Source organism: Geotrypetes seraphini, chromosome 1, assembly GCF_902459505.1.
Source record: "Geotrypetes seraphini chromosome 1, aGeoSer1.1, whole genome shotgun sequence".
In the NCBI taxonomy this organism is placed as follows: Eukaryota; Metazoa; Chordata; class Amphibia; order Gymnophiona; family Dermophiidae; genus Geotrypetes; species Geotrypetes seraphini.
Genome location: NC_047084.1, coordinates 345,026,972 through 345,042,499, shown reverse-complemented (window position 1 = coordinate 345,042,499; position 15,528 = coordinate 345,026,972). Strand labels below are relative to the sequence as shown.

The window sequence follows — 15,528 nt, the reverse complement described above, 5'->3', positions numbered from 1 at the left end:
CTGCTAGCATGGCTTGATAAAAGGACTCCTTGGCCCTTGGTCATTTTAAAAGTAGCTCGCAATCCAAAAAAGTGTGGGCACCCCTGACCTACTGCAATAGTGAGTGCACTAGACAGCGACAAACTGACAAGATTTTCTTTTTTTTTTTTTAACTCTGACATCCAAGTCGTTTACATTCCCCAACACCGATTACAACGGAAGAGAATCGCACGCCTCTCTCCTTTCACCATCCCCAGCTACCTCCCTTTCCTGCAGAGTTCATCTCGCAGCTAGCCACGCCCCCGCCCCCGCCGTGCCACAGGTGGGTCTCCGCGCGCGCCTACAGCCCCACGACGTCTCCACGGCAAGCGCTAGGCGAGAGAGGAGGGGGCGTGTCTTCCCTCGCCTTCGCACCTGCTGGCTCTCTGCCGATTGCCCCAGAGGTGAGCCGCGCGCACCTCCTCTGCCAGTCGTTGGATCTCCAGTATATGGAGAGCAACAGCTGGATTCCTCCTTGGCGGCGGCAGGTCAGCGTTTAGAGGGGGGCTGGGCAAAGGAAAGGGAGGAGATGGATGCGGGTGGGAGCCGATGGGAGCAAAAGCAACAGTAAAATAACCGGAATGAAGAGGTGGATGCGTGGAAAGCCGTCAAAACGAGCTTCTTTCTAGATTTGTGGGGTCCTTACCCCCCTCCAGGACAGCACGTACACCTTTCATCGTGTAAAAACGTTCCTTGATCTAATGCGAGACACAAGTTGCTGGAAATTTCCCAGTTTTGTAGAGGTGAAAAAACTCGGCAGCTGAAACTTTCCCCGGTGTTGAGACAAGAAAAGTAAGCATACCTGCCTGCTGCTTTGCTAAACATTTGCTAGAATGTTCGTTTTCTGATGATTCCATCCAGGCTTCAGCTCTTTTAGCAGTTTATTATCAGCTGGGAGGGGCGAGGGCAAAGCTGTTGGTTTGGGGATTTTTTTTTTTTTTTAATAGGGTGCAGGCTTGATTTTGGACATTCTTTTCTGTTGTGTATGCTTCCTTTTTTTTTTATCAGGAGGATGTTATACTTATGTTTTAAGACTGGAGTAGGCAGGACGTGATTGAAACGTAGTTTGTACCGTGTGTTTATTGCTCTTCAAAAATTACTTTTCATTGCTTAAGTTCGGACTTAACGTTTTAAACTATAAGTCCAGCCTCCTCTAGAACAGTGTTTTTCAACTCGGTCCTGGAGTACCCCCTTACTAGTCGGGTTTTTAGGATATCCACAATGAATATGCATAAACTTGATTTGCATACACTGGCTCCATTATATGCAAACCTCTTTCATGCATATTCATTGTGGACATCCTGAAAACCTGGCTGGCAAGGGGGTACTCCAGGACCGAGTTGAGAAACACTGCTTTAGAACACACAACACTTAAAACTACTTGCTTGCAGGATCTTTTCCCCATCTCTGTGGTTTTGATTGTAAGCTTTATGGGTAGGGACTGTCTCTTGCAGTGTTTAATGTACAGCGCTGCATGTTTGTATAAATAATAAGTTGTTAGTGAAGACCTTTCAGCGGCCCTTCTGTCTCTTCATCTTCTTCCTTTGCTAAAAGAAGGGTTAAATGTGCTGGCTTTGCAGGGATATTGTCAGTGAGTCATATTTCCAGCAATTAAAAAAAAAAAAAAGTTTACTGCTTTGTGAATTCCAAGTAAAGTGGTGAATAAACTGGAATTCATGGCTCTCTTCTTAAAGAGGCCTCTAGGTTTATGTAACTATTTCTTCCAATCTCAAATGAAAACTCATCCTTCAATACCTTTGATTCTTACTTAATCTGGTCTCTTATTTATTTTTATTGCACAGTTTGCTGCTATTAATTTTTTATCTCCACTTTTACATTCCATTAACTTATTTTTCTCTTCCTTCTAGATAGATCAGTGGTCCCCAACCCTGTCCTGGAGGACCACCAGGCCAATCGTGGTTTCAGGCTAGCCCTAATGAATATGCATGAGAGAGATTTGCATATAATGGAAGTGAGAGGCATGCAGATCTGCTCCATGCATATTCATTAGGGCTATCCTGAAAACCCAATTGGCCTGGTGGACCTCCAGGACAGGGTTGGGAACCACTGTTCTAGGTTATGCATGTAAATCGTTTAGTTTTATGTTCAAAACAGTTTTATTATGAACGTGAGAAAAAACAAAAGCAAGAAACAGAAGAAGAACAAAGGAATCAACATCCAACAAGATTCATTGTTCAGAAACAGTACAAAGAGCACATCCAACCACCCACCCCTCACAAAACAACGGTGTCAGGTCAAAAGCGCGCCGGGACAAAGGCGCGCCCAGACAATTGAGCGCAGTGTGGAGGCGTGCGCCGCTCAAAATTACTATTTTTAGGGCTCCGACGGGGGGGCGTGAGGGGGGAACCCCCCACTTTACTTAATAGACATCGCGCCGCATTGTGGGGGCGTTGTGGGGGGTTTGGGGGGTTGTAACCCCCCACATTTTACTGAAAACTTCACTTTTTCCCTGTTTTTAGGGAAAAAGTTAAGTTTACAGTAAAATGTGGAGGGTTACAACCCCCCAAACCCCCCATAACGCCGGCGCGATGTCTATTAAGTAAAGTGGGGGGTTCCCCAACAAAACCCCCCGTCGGAGCCCCTAAAAACAGTAATTTTGAGCGGCGCGCACCTCCGCGCTGCGCTCAATTGTCCGGGGCACGCCTTTGTGTTTCGCGCCGTTGCCTATGAACCCAAAACAACAATCCCCCCGGGGGTCTCCCAACAGCAAAATACATAAATGACCAAAAGGTCTCCCAGACACCAAAGGCCCGTACTCTTGTGGCCCATTGGCTACAACCAGAGGACTCCCCCCCCCCCCCCCCCCGCTAAAAATCGTTTAGTTTTAAACAGTATAGAAATTTTAAAAATAAAATAAATACTTGTTACTTTGTTGTTCATAGTAACTGTGAAATATTTTGAACAGAGAGAGTGTGTGCTAAAATAAAACTTAATTGTTATATTGGCAGGCATGAGTGTAAGATGTAATTTAAAACATAGTGCAGCAACTAAGCACATAATTTTTGTTACCAGCTGAACTGATATAAAATACTGATGGGTGGTGGGGGAATGGATAGTGGCTGGTAAGAAAAACAATTTCCCTGGTTTGAAGTAAATCAAAAATGTATTTATAAGTTTGGGGCCTTTAAAATTGAGTATTTTACATGTGATTACTAGACCCCCAGTCAGATTTTCATCACTGTGGCATTGTAACTCCTGATATAGACCATCGGGATGTGCTGGGATTTTTTACTGAAAAAAATCCAAAATATATTTGATAGCTATTAGGCTAGCAACATGAATGAAGATTAATAAAATTTGAAACTAAGAGCCTGGCTAAAATAAAATGGGTAAAAAGTGCACTAAAATTGTAACCTATTCCTTTTCCAGTCATGTTCCAAATTAATGCTAGTTAAAACTTTTCACACACTTGTACAAGTTTCATGTTCTCTGACAAAAATTTTTTTCAAAATATGTTAAAATTATTTTTTCACTGATCTACACACTATATGCCACACTTTGAATATGAAAGAAAATTACTGTATATAAATTTTACTAAATAATCTAAAAGCTTTTTGTTTAATGTTCATACCCTTTGACTTAGCAAACCCAAATTATGGTAGCTCTACTTCCACAAATTGCTTTAACAAGGCTTTTAATTAAAATAGAACCTAGCCGAGTACAGTCATGGTAGCTATGGTTGTTTGGATACGTTTGGATAGAAAATTAAGCTGTCTCTGTGGTATGAAGGGAATTTGAAGCCAGGATATCAGGATATAAGCATGCTGAATATGGAGCTGCTGAAATAATTCATGAATAAAGGTACAAATTGGGGAAAGTCTATAAGAAAATTTCAGTGTGCTGAATATTCCACATGGTGCTAGCAGGTCCATCAGTGTAAAGTACAAACAGTTTAGCACCACCAAGACACTGCCTGGATCGGGCAATTCATTCAAAATCTATTGTTACAGATTCGGGGACTTATTAAGGTAACTTGGAGGCTAAAATTTACTGTAAAAACTACAGAAGTTTTAAGCTCAACTGGGAAAAATGTTAACTTTTGAAGAATTTCAAGATTCATGCTGCTTTATTCAACAAACCTGGGAGGATAGCAACTCGAGGGGGGAGGAGGAAGCCATAGACCAGTGTTTCTCAACACATGGTACTAGTGGTACGTTGCTGCTTGTGTGTGTGAGGGGGTACGTGGCACTATGCAGGTCTACCGACCCCTCCCTTTCTTCTCAGTTGTTGCCGCAGGGGATCCCATACCCTCCTTATTGCCTTCCAGCTGCATCACCAAAGCCGACCCAGAAGACTTCCCTCCAATGTCAGAGCTGATGTCAGAGGGAAGTCTTTCGGGTCAGCCGGGGATCCCAGTTACCTCAACAGTCCTTCCTGCCTTCAGCCGCACTTGTTTGGAGGGATGCTGGCAGTGCCTCTTGCACACTAAACGTGGCTGATCCAGAAGCCTTCCCTCTGATGTAAAGTCGAAGGTTTGCAGGTCAGCAGTGTCAAGAGCTGTTGCCTGCTGTGGTTGAAGACAGGAAGAAGCAGCCCAACTGGATAGCCTTGAAGGGAGCAAGTGCGGACCTGGAGCGAGCAAATAAGGGAGAGAGAGGATATCAACATGGAAGAATGGAGTGGGGGAAGGAGCATGTTTGGACACGGGAGAGGCACAAATTTGGGATGGAGGGAGGCATGAACTTGGGACACAAGGGAGGGAGGAGGGGGCACTAATGTGGGACATAGGAGGGAGGGAATAGAAAGGAAAGTTGTTGGGCATAGGTGTGTGAGTGAAAGGGAAAGAGATGGTGCACATGGGGAAAGGACGAAAGAGGAAAATTGGGCATACAGAGAGAGAGGAGTGAGGTAGTGAGTATGGGGAAGAGAAGGATGAGAGAGAGAAATATTGGATATGGTGGAGAGGGAACAGAGAGACAGATTGAATGGGATGCAAGGGGGAGGAATGTTGGGCATAGTGATGGAGCGAGAGATGTTGCATAGTGCCGGAGAGTGGTCGTAGACATGGGGCTGGTGGGCAGTGGTGGGAGTTGAGAAGGAGAAATGTTGGATATGGCAGTAGAGGAGGAGTGGGAGAGATGCATCCTGGATCTCTCTCTTTCCCCACTCCCTTTGCAACAAAGGAGGGAATAGAGAAGGACAGTGAGAGAGGGAAACATGTTGCCAATAGGGGTGGAGGAGAGAGGAAGAAAAGTTGGACTCGTGGAGGAACAGAGAGAGATGTTGGTTGGAGAAGGGAATGAGGTCCAGAGGAGAAGTGTGCAGGAGGCAGAAAGTAAAAAATATTGGATGCACAGTCAGAAGAAAGCGCAACCAGAGACTAATGAAATCACCAGACAGACAACAAAAGTAGGTAAAATGATTTTATTTTCAATTTAGTGTCAGTTTTGAGAATTTATAGAAAACATAGAAACATGATGGCAGATAAAGGCCCATCTAGTCTACTCATCCATAGTAACCATTATCTCTTTCTGTCTCAGAGATCCCATGCGCCTATCCCAGGCTGTCTATATATTTTGCACTATATTTGTCTATTTTTCTAAAGTTGTTACTGAGATGGCATTGCATATTTTAGTCATCTGCCTTGACCTCTTTGAAAACTCCCCTCCCGAATATAAATGATAATTAACATTTTCTCTGTGTACAGTGCTTTGTGGTTTTTTTTTATTATTTTGTGGTTACCATTATGTATTGTTAATAAGATTATATTGTGTGTATATGAAAAATGAATGGAAGAAATTGTATTACAATTAGTACTATAATTATGGGGTAGAGCTTGGGCAGGTGTATCCAGTTGATATTTGTTAGACTTAGGGGCAACTTTGCTTGAAGAAGTTGAGAAACTCTGCCGTAGACACTGTTACTTAGTATTGCAAAGAAACACTTGAAGAACTCTGCATGAATGCACGAGAAGGTACTGTGACCTGCAGTGTCGGGTTTCGACTTGGTGAGGCTCTAAGCTTTATAAAGCTTGGAGGCCCCTTGTTAGTTAGTATTTGGATCACCTTTTTTAATATAAGTAATAATGAACTTGCTTGCAAAATCAGAAAACTGATGAGTCTGAAAGCAAAAAATGTATGCTTAAAATATTACCTAAACTCCTTACTTATGAAGCCATTTTAAAAGTACAGATGAAAGTAATTCCCCTTGAACATTTAAATAAGTTTGATTATAAAGCCACATAAAATTCTGAACTTATAAGTAAACTAGTCTTTAAGCCCGTTACATTAACGGGTGCTAGAATAGATGTGTCTGTCTGTCTGTGTTTCTTTATCTTTCTCCTTGGCCGCTGTCTGTGTATTTCTGTCTCCCCCCCTCCCCCGAGCAAAGCTGTCTGGCCCCAGCACACACCTCCCCCCAAAGCAACCTCCTTTCCCTCTCCCTAACTCTCTCCATGGCCCTCTTCTGTCTTCCCCCCCAGAGCAAAGCTGTTTGCCCCAAGCACACCTCTCCCCCCAAAGCAGCCCCCTTTCCCTCTCCCTGTTTCTCCATGGCCCCTTCTGTCTCCCTTCCAGCACACCGCTCCCCCCCAAAGCAGCCCCCTTTCCCTCTCCCCCTGGCCCCCTGTATTGATCCCTTTCTTACCCTTCTTCCATCCCGGCGTCTTCTGGCCTGCTCCTCTTCAAAGCAACCTGCGATCATAATGGTCGGCTTTAGCGAACCTCGCAGGCTGCTCTCCAACTCGGTAGCACGTTCCCTCTGACGCGATCCCGTGCGTCAGAGAGAACGTGCTACTGAGGTTGAAGAGTGGCTTGTGAGGTTCTTTAAAGCCGGCCACGATCGCAGGGTGCTCTGAAGAGGAGGATCAGCGGCGGCGGTAGCGGTGAGCGAGGGCGGGAGGTGTGTTCCCTGCCGAGGACGCGGGCAGGGAGAGCTTGCCTGCGCTTTTGGTTGTTGAGTGAGGGCGGGAGGAGGGGAGTGGCCAGAATGTTCCCTGCCGCCGGGTTCTAAAATGGAACACGGCCACGGATCACACACCACAGCGGCAGGGATCACGCTGTTTTAACAGCGCATGCGCCGGTAAGGTTTTATTATATAGGATGTGGCACTGGTGGGCTGAGAGCAAAGTAAAACTTGCACTCGGGCCTAGATTTTCAAAAAAAAACATGTAAAAAACTGATGGACTGCTGTCGCAGCCGTTATAGTAGCGATTTTTAAAAAAGTGAGTCATTTTTCAAAAAACGCTCCATTCAAATGAGGTTGGAGGAGAGTAGCGAAGACGCACTAAATTAGCATGTTCCTATCACTAGTTATAGAGATGGGCACATGCGCAGAATAAACAAGAATTTTTTAAAAATCCCACAACAGTGGGAGAGATGCCAATGCGTTCCACCGCCAGACGACACCCCCCCCCCCCGTGCCTCTGACCCCCGCTCTCTCCCCCTTACCTTGTTTTCAGATGGCTGGACGGAGGGATGCCTACTCCTTCCGGCAAGCGGGCCTTCCCCCCTCCCCCCCCCGGTGCTTTCTGAGGCTCTGATTGGCCCAGGTTGTTTAAGGCACCTTCTATGGGTGGGTCCTTATCAGTGGCGTACCTAGGGTATGTGGCACCCGGGGCCCATCATTTTTTGACACCCCCCCCCATGTAAAAAAATATTTTTTGTAATGACCATGAAACGGAATAAATGGTCAGAATAGAAACAGGCAGTGAAAATTTTCTTATATTCCAAACATAACATAACATAACATAAATTATGTCTGAATTGTCATGACATCAGAAGTACATATGGAGTAGTTGCAGGTGATGCTTGGGACAGTTCTTTTTTTTTTTTTTTTTGTATTCTTTATTTATTTGATTATTCATTACAATATCTTTGTAACAAACATGCATGAATGAACACAGAAAATACAAATGTAAATTCCCTAACGGGGATTAACATAATATAAGGAAACTAATTCAACCATGTCCTAGTCCACATTAAAACTGATCGCCAGTACAAATAAAACATCAAAGCAAATCTTTCTATCTACTATCTAGGAACAGGCAAATGGCTATTATATATATTATACATCATCCTCCAAAAATAAACTGAATATTAGGAATTAAACTTTCAACAAAGGTTTCTCTTTAATAAAATCTTCCACCTGGGCTGGATCAAAAAACACATATTTATCATTTCCATATGATATCAGGCATTTACATGGAAATTTTAAGAAGAAAGTAGCTCCGACTGCCAAAACCTTAGGCTTTAGCTGAAGGAACTGTTTCCTCTTAAACTGGGTTTGTCTAGAGACATCTGGAAAAATTATCACCCGTTGACCACAAAACATCTCTTGCTTTTTCAGGAAATATAATTTCAAAATATCTTGTTTCTCAAGTTCTGTCTTGAAGGTCACGAGAAGAGTTGCTCGTTTCTCAATTATGTCTTTAGATGACTCCAAAAACTGTGATACATTCAAACTCTCTGGTGTTACTATTCTATCCATTCCACCTTCCTCTACCTTTTCTTTGGAATCTCTTGAAATGTAATATAAATTATCGACCTCAAAGGTCTCCACTTTGTTATAATGTAATATCTCCCTCAAATACATTTTCAAGAGTTCCATTGAAGAAAGGTAATGTGTGGTAGGAAAATTTAACAAACGAAGGTTCTTAACTCTAATAGCATTTTCCATTTTTTCTAAATTAGCGTGTAACATCATACTATCCTTTATATTAGAAACAGCACTAGCTTGTAAATTACCTACTGCCTGATCTAACTTTTCAACCTTTACAGCTGTTTCTCCAATTTTATTATTTTGTTCTTTAATTTTCACAGTTACATCAGATGAAAATTGACATAAGTTCAAAACGGTTTTTTGTAAAGATGACTCTATTCTGTTAATACTAAGCCAAACATCATTTAGAGTGATCACTTTATCCCTGGGGAGAGCATCCGAGCTTTGCCCAGTACTCATCTGCACTGGGGTTAGTTCTTTAGCTCGCCCCAGGGACTGTCCTGAAACCTCCAGACCAGATACTGACAATGATTGAAGGGAAGAAGAAATTATTCCTTCCTTAAAAGGGGAAGGAAAAGGAGATTCTTCTAACCGTAAGGAATATGATGGTTGAGGAGATGGTGTTGGTTCCCCAGAGGATAAGGAGACAGCTTGAATATTAAAAGTTACCTGTTCCTCAACAGGAGGCAAGATAGGAACCACAAGATGGCGATCCATCGGGCCTGTTGTTGCAGCAGATGGTATTGCCTTAGCTTTCCTCTTACCCATGCTGAAGAAATGGTAGTCCTGCTCCCTGCTCCTCTTAGGCTCCGAAGGGGCTCAAAAGGGGCAAGCCCCTTTAGCCACGCCCCTTCAGCTCGCGACCCGGGGCTCGCAACCGCGGGCCGCGTACCGCGGCTGTACGAAGGTTTAAGGCTCCTTCTCCAAGGACCCTCTCAGCTGGCTGGGTCGGGCAGCAGCGGGACTGCCTGTCCCGATGTTCAAAGTGCAAACAAGCACTAGCGACAGGCTCCCTCTGCTCTCCGGGATTTTAAGGCTCCTTCTCCAAGGACCCTCTCAGCTGGCTGGGTCGGGCAGCAGCGGGACTGCCTGTCCCGATGTTCAAAGTGCAAACAAGCACTAGCGACAGGCTCCCTCTCTGCTCTCCGGGATTTTAAGGCTCCTTCTCCAAGGACCCTCTCAGCTGGCTGGGTCGGGCAGCAGCGGGACTGCCTGTCCCGATGTTCAAAGTGCAAACAAGCACTAGCGACAGGCTCCCTCTCTGCTCTCCGGGATTTTAAGGCTCCTTCTCCAAGGACCCTCTCAGCTGGCTGGGTCGGGCAGCAGCGGGACTGCCTGTCCCGATGTTCAAAGTGCAAACAAGCACTAGCGACAGGCTCCCTCTCTGCTCTCCGGGATTTTAAGGCTCCTTCTCCAAGGACCCTCTCAGCTGGCTGGGTCGGGCAGCAGCGGGACTGCCTGTCCCGATGTTCAAAGTGCAAACAAGCACTAGCGACAGGCTCCCTCTCTGCTCTCCGGGATTTTAAGGCTCCTTCTCCAAGGACCCTCTCAGCTGGCTGGGTCGGGCAGCAGCGGGACTGCCTGTCCCGATGTTCAAAGTGCAAACAAGCACTAGCGACAGGCTCCCTCTCTGCTCTCCGGGATTTTAAGGCTCCTTCTCCAAGGACCCTCTCAGCTGGCTGGGTCGGGCAGCAGCGGGACTGCCTGTCCCGATGTTCAAAGTGCAAACAAGCACTAGCGACAGGCTCCCTCTCTGCTCTCCGGGATTTTAAGGCTCCTTCTCCAAGGACCCTCTCAGCTGGCTGGGTCGGGCAGCAGCGGGACTGCCTGTCCCGATGTTCAAAGTGCAAACAAGCACTAGCGACCGCTTGGGACAGTTCTGATTGTGTTAGTTCGGTTTTATGTGTTTTTTGAATAGAAGGGTTTTTATTTCTTTTTGAAGGTTTTGCAGTATGTGGTCGATGTCAATTGGTTGTAGGGTTGGGGGTCGAGTGTTGCAGCTCGAATGGCTAGGAGGTTGTCGAAAAGTTTTTTTTCCTTTTGACATTTTTGGTTGGAGGGTGTGTGAATGGTGCGTGAGTTCTCCTATGTCTGTTTGAAGTGGATTGAATTATTTAGCTGAAGAAATTAGTTACCCCCTCATCCCACACACATTAATTCTCTTCCATTTTTGTTCCCATTATAAAAAACACTGATAAGTTCCCAGAAAAAAAATACATTAAAATAAGAAGTGAAAACAAAGGCCCCTACAGATGAGAACATAACATAAGAATAGCCTAACTGGGTCAGACTAATGGTCCATCATGCCCAGTAGCCCATTCTCATGGTAGCCAATCCAGGATACTAATACCTGGTCAAAACCCAAAGAGTAGCAACATTCCATGCTACCGATCCAGGGCAAGCAGACACTTCCCCCATGTCTTAATAACAGATTATGGACTTTTCCTCCAGGAATTTGTCCAAATCTTTCTTAAAACCAGCTACACTATCTGCTTTTACCATAACTTCTGGCCACTTCATTTTTAAGTTTAGATCTTTCCTTTCAAACAGAGACCTTGCTAGATGTCAAATACAGCACAAGGTAACTTCACAAGGACTTAGCTGTGCAGGAAATGTGAATCTCCTCATACACCCACCATATAGTGCAAAAATGTGCAAAGGTCTGTTTTTTTCTTTCGATCACTACATAGCCTAATGCCACACAAGCAGCGCTGTTACAAACATATTCTGTAGGTCAATGCTAAGGATAACAAAGTTTCCTTCCTTGGACCAGAAGGAGATACTGGAACCACTGGAAGAGATCCCAACACAACACCCAATGACCCACTCAGTGTGTGAACCAGTTGAGTGGAGTGGACTAACTGGGGGGTGGAAATGGGCCCGGAGTTTGCTCAGCAGAATTTCCCAGACCACCTCTTCCTCTCAACACATTGACACGCTGCCACTACCACCACTAGAAACACCTCACTGGGTAGGCCAGCTATGCTATAAACTTTATAAAACACATTATTATATTTTCTTATAAAGCACATATTTTAACTGAACTCTCTGACATCCTCAGCCTTTCCATTCACAAAAATAGAAGGAAGAAAAGTTCCCATTTCCTTCTGTTTCATGTCCCCGGCCTATACAATATTTTTTTTCTGCAGACCCTTCAAAAGTCTGACCAAATCCTCGTTTCACTTGCATTATAAAGTACTGAGGATGCCATCTCTCCCCAATCCCAGGTCCTAAAGTCTAAGACAGTAGCGCAAACTAATGCTGCCAGATTCAGGAAAAAAAATTTCAATTCGATTCAGCCTATTGAATTGGTTTTTCAATTCGATTTTCCTGCCCAGTTGGGTGATTTTTTTCAAAACTCCTGGTGGGTTTTATAGCTTTTTCACCCCCTTTGGCTTCTCCTAACCACACTGGCGCTGTGGTGTAAATAAAATAAAGAAACAAAAAGGACTTTTCCTCTCTCTGTTAAATCCTAGCTCACGTTTGCAGTCCAACACCAGCTCTGGCAGGATACACATTTCAAATCTGACATATTATAATCACAAAACAGAAAATAAAATTAATTTTTCTACCTTTTGTTGTCTGGTTATATTTCAAATCTTGTTGGTCCAAGGCTCTGGTTTTCTTCTGATAACTTGCTTGCCAGGGTCTCCTTCTTTCTTCTTTCTGCATGCTAACCATCCATCTGCCAACTCTGTCCTCCCTTTCCATTTCCCTTCCCTCCCCAGGAAGTCTGGTATCTTTCCTTTTTTTCATCTCCCTCCACAGATCCACCTTTTCTTAACTACCCTTTCATCCGGCATCTCTCCCTCCTTCCCCACCACCCCAGAGTCCACCATCTCTCCCTTTCTTTTCCCAATTACCCTCCTATCCAGTATCTCTATCCCTCCTCCACACCATCCCTTCTGTCCAATTTCTCTCCCTTTCAGTTCCTTCCCTCCCTAAATCCCATGGTCCATCATTTCTCTCCCTCTCCTCTATTTTCAGACCCATTATTTCTTCATCCCCCCCCCAAAGTTTGGCATATGCACGTCTCTTTGAACACCCCCTTCCCTCTGTGTACTTCTAAACCAGGGTCCCCCCCAAAGGCCTGTCCCCCCTTAAAGGTCTGCCTGTCCCCCCTTGAAGGCCTGCACCCCCCTTGAAGGCATGTCCCACCCCCTTGTAGGCCTGTCCCCCCCCTTGAAGGCCTGTCCCTCCCCCTTGTAGGCCTGTCCCCCCCACCTTGAAGACCTGCCTGCCTGTCCCCCCCTTGAAGGCCTGTCCCCCCCCCTTGAAGGCCTGTCCCCCCCCTTGAAGGTCTGCACCCCCCCGAAGGCCTGCACCCCCCCTGAAGGCCTGTCCCCCCCTTGAAGGCCTGTCCCACCCCCTTGTAGGCCTGTCCTCCCTTGAAGGCCTGCCTGCCTGTCCCCCCCTTGAAGGCCTGTCCCCCCCTTGAAGGCCTGCACCCCCCCCGAAGTCCTGCACCCCCCTGAAGGCCTGTCCCCCCCCCTTGTAGGCCTGTCCCCCCCCCTTGTAGGCCTGCCCACCCCCTTGTAGGCCTGTCCCCCCTTGTAGACCTGTCCCCCCTTGAAGGCCTGCCTGCCCCCCCCCTTGAAGGCCTGTCCCTCCCCCTTGAAGGTCTGCACACCCCCCCCGAAGGCCTGTCCCCCCCCTTGAAGACCTGTCTGCCTGTCACCCCCCTCCCCCTTGAATGCCTGCCTGCCTGCCTGCCCACCCGCCCCACCCCGAAGTACCGCTCGCCCCCCTGGCCTCCCCGCACCACCTATGAAGCAGCACTACCTATGCTCCCGGCCTTGCCGTTCAGTCACCACCACCACCACCCCCGAAGGACCGCTCACCCCACTGACCTTCCAGCACCACCTATGAAGCAGCCGCAGCAGGATCGCGACGTCAGCTATCCCTGCGCTGCTTCCTGCGCCGCGTTCCCGCCCCTCCTCTGACGTCAGAGGAGGGGCGGGACCGCGGCGCAGGAAGCAGCGCCCAAGCAGCTTAGGGATAGCTGACCTCGCAATCCTGCTGCTTGCTGCTTCACAGGTGGTGCAGGAAGGTCAGTGGGGCGAGCGGTCCTTCGGGGGTGTGGGGGGACTGAACGGCAAGGCCAGGAGCACCCCTTCAGGGCTGGCACCCGGGGCGGACCGCCCCTCCTGCCCCCCCTTGGTACGCCACTGGTCCTTATGCGTCTAGGCCAATAAAAGCCCCAGTTGCATCTGGGGAGGGGCCTAAGGCTCTGACTGGCCCAGATGCATAAGGCCCTACCATAGGATGGGCCTTAAATAGCCTGGGCAAATAAGAACCTCAGGCCCTTCCCCAGTGCATCCCAGGATGCACCGGGGAGGGGAAGGCCTGCTGGCCGGAGGGCGTGTAGGCATTCCTCCGGCCAGCCATCTGAAAATAAGGTAAGGGAGAGAGGGCGAGGATTCGTTGGAGGCACAGGGAGGTATTTTGTGGTGTCAGAAGAGCGGGGGGCGAGGGGAGTTGGGTGTGTTGGTTTGCAGTGTGAGAGATTGGGTATCTCTCCCGCTGTGGTGGAGGAGGGTGTCTTTTGGGTGGGAGAGCATGGGCAACTCTCCTGCTGCCAAGGGGAGTTGGTTGGGGTGTTGGTTGGTGGCGATGTGGCAGGAGGAAGAGGACATCTTTCCTGGTGAACTTCAATTTGGGATTTTTTTTTCCAAAACACACACAAGAGATGTGTTTTTCACAGTGCTGTCACTGCATTAAGAGAACTGGCACTCCCGGACCAGTCACTGATTTTTGTCGCCAAAAGCCAAAGCCAATGCCACTCTTGGAGAATGTCTCGGCTATGTTTAAAAATCCACAAGAGTGCTTGTTTGAATACTGAAGAGCCCATTTGCACGGCATTATCGGAGACTGCTAGAAAGCTTGCAAAAGACCGCCATAAACCATTTTGATAATCCGCTGCTAAAATGCATGCAGGCTAAACCGTCGGAAACCAATTTAGTGACCCTGTTAAATGCCAATTTTATTTTTGAGAATCTGGGCCTCAGTTCTAAGAAATTATGTGAATCTGCTGTGCAGCAGAGTGGTTAGGGAAGCTTGTGAAGACAGAGGTAATGGATAGTGCAAAGTTTAAAGCAAACTGTGAAAGGAAAACTGATTCCAGCTCTGCCAAAGACCTGAGACTGAGGAGAAGGTTCATCTTTCAGTATGACAAAAACCGTGGGTGAAATTCAGCCAAAGGAACAGAAATTACATAAATGTTTTTAGGTGGCCCAGTCAAAGCCCAGACCAAACTCCCAAATAGAGAATGACACTGTGACAGAATTTGTCACTGTCCCCACGAATAACCACGAGAAACTATCCCCATGTAATTCTTTAAGGAGAGAGGGAAGAATCAGAGTATGAATGGGCATGACCACTGACCCTCAAGCCTTGCATTGAAGAATGCTGGTGTAGAGGGACTGAAGTTGAGATAGATACTAAAGAATGATACGGGATGGTTCTTAGTTTTCTGCGGAATCGAGAAGGCCTGTTCATCAGTTCTGCATGCCGACTAATTGCCTTCTCCACACTGCGGCTTTCTTTATTGTTTTAGCTGTGTTAGTTGCTGTGCGGCGCGTCTTCAAAAAAAAAAAAAAAAAAGTGTTTGTTTTTTTTCTTCCATTGCTTTGGCCCGGAGGTCCCCGGGCTTAGGCTAGGCCAACAGCCCTGGTTCGGCTGCGGCTGTGCTTGTCCCCTATGTCCCGGCCTGTTTAAGAAGTGTACCCAGTGTGGTCGGGTCATCTTCATTACCGACCCTCATCGTTGGTGCATTCAGTGCTTGGGCTCCGACCACTGTACAGAGTCCTGCCCACGCTGTGCCACTCTTCAGCCGTGGGCTCTTCGCAGGCGGTGTGCCAGGATTCTTGAGCTCATCGGCGCTATGGAGCAGCCGGCGGATAAGACCTCGTCCTTGGCCCCCGTGGCAGCCTCGAAGTCCTCGACTTCGGCCAAGTCACCCTCGACCTCGAAGGCCCTGCCTGCTGTGCCTCTTAAGGCTTCGTCCTCGGGTAAGTCTCTTCTTCCTCCTCCAGGTATGCTACCTAAGGA

General features: G+C 47.0%; 1 protein-coding gene across 7 annotated transcripts in view; it reads left to right on the top strand.

The window, feature by feature from the left end:
- The first annotated feature begins 328 nt into the window (after positions 1-328).
- Positions 329-15,528, top strand: part of AFF1 (AF4/FMR2 family member 1) — a 517,509-nt gene continuing 502,309 nt past the window's right edge. The window contains exon 1 of one of the 7 annotated variants that reach the window (XM_033962873.1): positions 329-810. The gene's annotated coding sequence lies outside the window, so the exon portion shown is untranslated. The remainder of the gene's footprint in view (positions 811-15,528) is intronic. The other 6 variants (XM_033962847.1, XM_033962828.1, XM_033962809.1 and 3 more) reach the window with 6 other exon arrangements.